This window comes from Oncorhynchus mykiss, chromosome 19 (genome assembly GCF_013265735.2).
Source record: "Oncorhynchus mykiss isolate Arlee chromosome 19, USDA_OmykA_1.1, whole genome shotgun sequence".
Lineage (NCBI taxonomy): Eukaryota > Metazoa > Chordata > Actinopteri > Salmoniformes > Salmonidae > Oncorhynchus > Oncorhynchus mykiss.
Genome location: NC_048583.1, coordinates 65071469 through 65077379, shown reverse-complemented (window position 1 = coordinate 65077379; position 5911 = coordinate 65071469).

The following is a 5911-nucleotide window of genomic DNA, read 5'->3' as shown; positions in this document are numbered from 1 at the left end:
CCACTAATATAGCTAGATGGGATAACGTTAAGCGTCGAACCCCCTAATATAGCTAGATGGGATGACGTTAAGCGTCGACCCCCCTAATATAGCTCGATGGGCTGAAGTTAAGCGTCAACCTCCTAATATAGCTAGATGGGATGACGTTAAGCGTCAACCTCCTAATATAGCTAGATGGGATGACGTTAAGCGTCGAACCCCCTAATATAGCTCGATGGGCTGAAGTTAAGCGTCAACCTCCTAATATAGCTAGATGGGCTGACGTTAGGCGTCGACCACTAATATAGCTAGATGGGATAACGTTAGGCGTCGACCACTAATATAGCTAGATGGGATAACGTTAAGCGTCGAACCCCCTAATATAGCTAGATGGGATGACGTTAAGCGTCGACCCCCCTAATATAGCTCGATGGGCTGAAGTTAAGCGTCAACCTCCTAATATAGCTAGATGGGCTGACGTTAGGCGTCGACCACTAAAAAAGCTAGATGGGGTGACGTTAGGCGTCGACCACTAATATAGCTAGATGGGATAACGTTAAGCGTCGAACCCCCTAATATAGCTAGATGGGATGACGTTAAGCGTCGACCCCCCTAATATAGCTCGATGGGCTGAAGTTAAGCGTCGAACCCCCTAATATAGCTAGATGGGCTGAAGTTAAGCGTCAACCTCCTAATATAGCTAGATGGGATGACGTTAAGCGTCGAACCCCCTAATATAGCTAGATGGAGTGACGTTAGGCGTCGACCCCTAATATAGCTAGATGGAGTGACGTTAGGCGTCGACCCCCTAATATAGCTAGATGGGATAACGTTAAGCGTCGAACCCCCTAATATAGCTAGATGGGATGACGTTAAGCGTCGAACCCCTAATATAGCTAGATGGGATGACGTTAAGCGTCGACCCCCTAATATAGCTAGATGGGATGACGTTAAGCGTCGAACCCCCTAATATAGCTAGATGGGATAACGTTAAGCGTCAACCTCCTAATATAGCTAGATGGGGTGACGTTAGGCGTCGACCCCTAATATAGCTAGATGGGATAACTTTAAGCGTCAACCCCCTAATATAGCTAGATGGGATGACGTTAAGCGTCGAACCCCCTAATATAGCTAGATGGGATAACGTTAAGCGTCAACCTCCTAATATAGCTAGATGGGGTGACGTTAAGCGTCGAACCCCTAATATAGCTAGATGGGATGACGTTAAGCGTCGACCCCCTAATATAGCTAGATGGGATGACGTTAAGCGTCGAACCCCCTAATATAGCTAGATGGGATAACGTTAAGCGTCGAACCCCCTAATATAGCTAGATGGGATGACGTTAAGCGTCGACCCCCTAATATAGCTAGATGGGCTGACGTTAAGCGTCGACCCCCTAATATAGCTAGATGGGCTGAAGTTAAGCGTCAACCTCCTAATATAGCTAGATGGGATGACGTTAAGCGTCGATCACTAGAGTGTTATTCATGAGTAAAAGAGGCTCCTATCGATCACTAGAGGGTTACTCATGAGTAAAACATGCTCCTATCGATCACTAGAGGGTTACTCATGAGTAAAACAGGCTCCTATCGATCACTAGAGGGTTACTCATGAGTAAAACAGGCTCCTATCGATCACTAGAGGGTTATTCATGAGTAAAACAGGCTCCTATCGATCACTAGAGGGTTATTCATGAGTAAAACAGGCTCCTATCGATCACTAGAGGGTTACTCATGAGTAAAACATGCTCCTATCGATCACTAGAGGGTTACTCATGAGTAAAATTAGTTTCTCATGAGTTTCTATTGGACAAATTCAGATAGTTCCTCCCTGTTTCATCCTGTTTCCTTCAGTTTGGTTCCTAGTGAATAAACCCCAGATAAACTGCAAGTCAGGTGCAGGAGAGCAGAGAGTTGTGATCTACTGGTGTAGAAGTCAGGTGCAGGAGAACAGAGAGTTGTGATCTACTGGTGTAGAAGTCAGGTGCAGGAGAGCAGAGAGTTGTGATCTACTGGTGTAGAAGTCAGGTGCAGGAGAGCAGAGAGTTGTGATCTACTGGTGTAGAAGTCAGGTGCAGGAGAGCAGAGAGTTGTGATCTACTGGTGTAGAAGTCAGGTGCAGGAGAGCAGAGAGTTGTGATCTACTGGTGTAGAAGTCAGGTGCAGGAGAGCAGAGAGTTGTGATCTACTGGTGTAGAAGTCAGGTGCAGGAGAGCAGAGACTTGTGATCTACTGGTGTAGAAGTCAGGTGCAGGAGAGCAGAGAGTTGTGATCTTCTGGTGTAGAAGTCAGGTGCAGGAGAGCAGAGAGTTGTGATCTACTGGTGTAGAAGTCAGGTGCAGGAGAGCAGAGAGTTGTGATCTACTGGTGTAGAAGTCAGGTGCAGGAGGGCAGAGAGTTGTGATCTACTGGAGTTGAAGTCAGGTGCAGGAGACCAGAGAGTTGTGATCTACTGGTGTAGAAGTCAGGTGCAGGAGAGCAGAGAGTTGTGATCTACTGGTGTAGAAGTCAGGTGCAGGAGAGCAGAGAGTTGTGATCTACTGGTGTAGAAGTCAGGTGCAGGAGAGCCAGTGTCTTCATCCTTTAACCTCTCCTATTCTCTTCTCTGTTCATGAGGTCTACAGTCCACCAGACTCCAGCACCCCCCAGTCAGTGTCTGTCCGTCTGACAGGAGACCCACAGAACAGCTGCAGCTCATCCGGGGATGTAGCCATTAGAACAGAGGTGGCCAACTGGTCTTCCTAGTCGATCAACAAACATTTCTGTAGAAAAGCCAACGATAAAGGCCCTGTGCATTAGTGTTGTGTGGTTGGTAGACAGGTGCACTTGATTCCATAGGCCCTGTGCATTAGTGTTGTGTTGTTGGTAGACAGGTGCACTTGATTCCATAGGCCCTGTGCATTAGTTTTGTGTTGTTGGTAGACAGGTGCACTTGATCCAGAAGGCCCTGTGCATTAGTGTTGCGTTGTTGGTAGACAGGTGCACTTGATCCAGAAGGCCCTGTGCATTAGTTTTGTGTTGTTGGTAGACAGGTGCACTTGATCCAGAAGGCCCTGTGCATTAGTGTTGCGTTGTTGGTAGACAGGTGCACTTGATCCAGAAGGCCCTGTGCATTAGTGTTGCGTTGTTGGTAGACAGGTGCACTTGATTCAGAAGGCCCTGTGCATTAGTGTTGCGTTGTTGGTAGACAGGTGCACTTGATTCAGAAGGCCCTGTGCATTAGTGTTGCGTTGTTGGTAGACAGGTGCACTTGATTCAGAAGGCCGTGTGCATCCCCATTTTATTTATCTGTTGCTAAATCGAGTGTGCCTACTGCGCTAGCCAATCGGATAGCTCAAATCACAGCGCCTACAGATTCCATGGCGCTGGTCACAGCGAAGTTTGATACGAGCCTACGTGAGATTTCATCACTTTTAAAACCATGACCAGAGAGAAACTGTCAAAGAGTACAGCAGAGAGTTGCTGTTTTTACTGACCGAGTTCATGTTTAAGTTGTTATTCAGCACTGTCAATGCAGTTTTATTCAACACTATTATAAAACGTAAACTATGCTTCTCCCAATGTCCACAGACGCTGCAGCTGCCATGAATGATTAGCCGAGTCGTGTCTATTTTAATATAGAGGAGTATTTCACTTCCTCTGGTCATAGGAACAACATGAATTAATGCACGAGGAAGATGAGGTGCGACTGGAGTTGACCATCAGGTGGAAGACGGGTGTCCCCTCTCTCTGGCCGGTCTCACCGGAGGAAAGGCCATCAGGTGGAAGACGGGTGTCCCCTCTCTCTGGTCGGTCTCACCGGAGGAAAGGCCATCAGGTGGAAGACGGGTGTCCCCTCTCTCTGGTCGGTCTCACCGGAGGAAAGGCCATCAGGTGGAAGACGGGTGTCCCCTCTCTCTGGTCGGTCTCACCGGAGGAAAGGCCACCAGGTAGAAGACGGGTGTCCCCTCTCTCTGGTCAGTCTCACTAGAGTTGACCATCAGGTGGAAGACGGGTGTCCCCTCTCTCTGGTCGGCCTCACCGGAGGAAAGGCCATCAGGTGGAAGACGGGTGTCCCCTCTCTCTGGTCGGTCTCACCGGAGGAAAGGCCATCAGGTGGAAGACGGGTGTCCCCTCTCTCTGGTCGGTCTCACCGGAGGAAAGGCCACCAGGTAGAAGACGGGTGTCCCCTCTCTCTGGTCGGTCTCACTAGAGTTACCATCAGGTGGAAGACGGGTGTCCCCTCTCTCTGGTCGGCCTCACCGGAGGAAAGGCCATCAGGTGGAAGACGGGTGTCCCCTCTCTCTGGTCGGTCTCACTAGAGTTGACCATCAGGTGGAAGACGGGTGTCCCCTCTCTCTGGCCGGTCTCACCGGAGGAAAGGCCATCAGGTGGAAGACGGGTGTCCCCTCTCTCTGGTCGGTGTCTCACCGGAGGAAAGGCCATCAGGTGGAAGACGGGTGTCCCCTCTCTCTGGTCGGTGTCTCACCGGAGGAAAGGCCATCAGGTGCAAGACGGGTGTCCCCTCTCTCTGGCCGGCCTCACCGGAGGAAAGGCCATCAGGTGGAAGACGGGTGTCCCCTCTCTCTGGTCAGTCTCACCGGAGGAAAGGCCATCAGGTGGAAGACGGGTGTCCCCTCTCTCTGGCCGGTCTCACCGGAGGAAAGGCCATCAGGTGGGAGACGGGTGTCCCCTCTCTCTGGTCGGTGTCTCACCGGAGGAAAGGCCATCAGGTGGAAGACGGGTGTCCCCTCTCTCTGGCCGGCCTCACCGGAGGAAAGGCCATCAGGTGGAAGACGGGTGTCCCCTCTCTCTGGCCGGTCTCACCGGAGGAAAGGCCATCAGGTGGAAGACGGGTGTCCCCTCTCTCTGGTCGGTCTCACCGGAGGAAAGGCCATCAGGTGGAAGACGGGTCTCCCCTCTCTCTGGTCGGTCTCACCGGAGGAAAGGCCATCAGGTGGAAGACGGGTGTCCCCTCTCTCTGGTCGGTCTCACCGGAGGAAAGGCCATCAGGTGGAAGACGGGTGTCCCCTCTCTCTGGTCGGTCTCACCGGAGGAAAGGCCACCAGGTAGAAGACGGGTGTCCCCTCTCTCTGGCCGGCCTCACCGGAAAAAAGGCCATCAGGTAGAAGACGGGTGTCCCCTCTCTCTGGTCGGTCTCACTAGAGTTGACCATCAGGTGGAAGACGGGTGTCCCCTCTCTCTGGTCGGCCTCACCGGAGGAAAGGCCATCAGGTAGAAGACGGGTGTCCCCTCTCTCTGGTCGGTCTCACTAGAGTTGACCATCAGGTGGAAGACGGGTGTCCCCTCTCTCTGGTCGGCCTCACCGGAGGAAAGGCCATCAGGTAGAAGACGGGTGTCCCCTCTCTCTGGTCGGTCTCACTAGAGTTGACCATCAGGTAGAAGACGGGTGTCCCCTCTCTCTGGTCGGTCTCACTAGAGTTGACCATCAGGTGGAAGACGGGTGTCCCCTCTCTCTGGTCGGTCTCACTAGAGTTGACCATCAGGTAGAAGACGGGTGTCCCCTCTCTCTGGTCGGTCTCACCGGAGGAAAGGCCATAAGGTAGAAGACGGGTGTCCCCTCTCTCTGGCCGGTCTCACCGGAGGAAAGGAGAGAGCAGGGACCGTGAGAGGTGGACCATCTGCTGCTGTCTCCCTCCCACTGAGACAAATGCTGTGTTCAAAACAACTTGGAACTCGGAAATCTCTGACTTACGATTTCAGTGCATTGAATACAACTGGAAACTCAGGAAAAAAACGAGATCTGACTGGAAAAAAATCTCTTTGAACGGTCACCCAACTCAGAACTCCAAATCAGAAACTCGGACGTCTTTCTCGAGCTCCGACTTCACGACCTGAAGATCACTGACATCATGATTTGACCTTGTCCCCCCCCCCACACACCATGATTTGACCTTGCCCCCCCCCCCACCACATCATGATTTGACCTTGT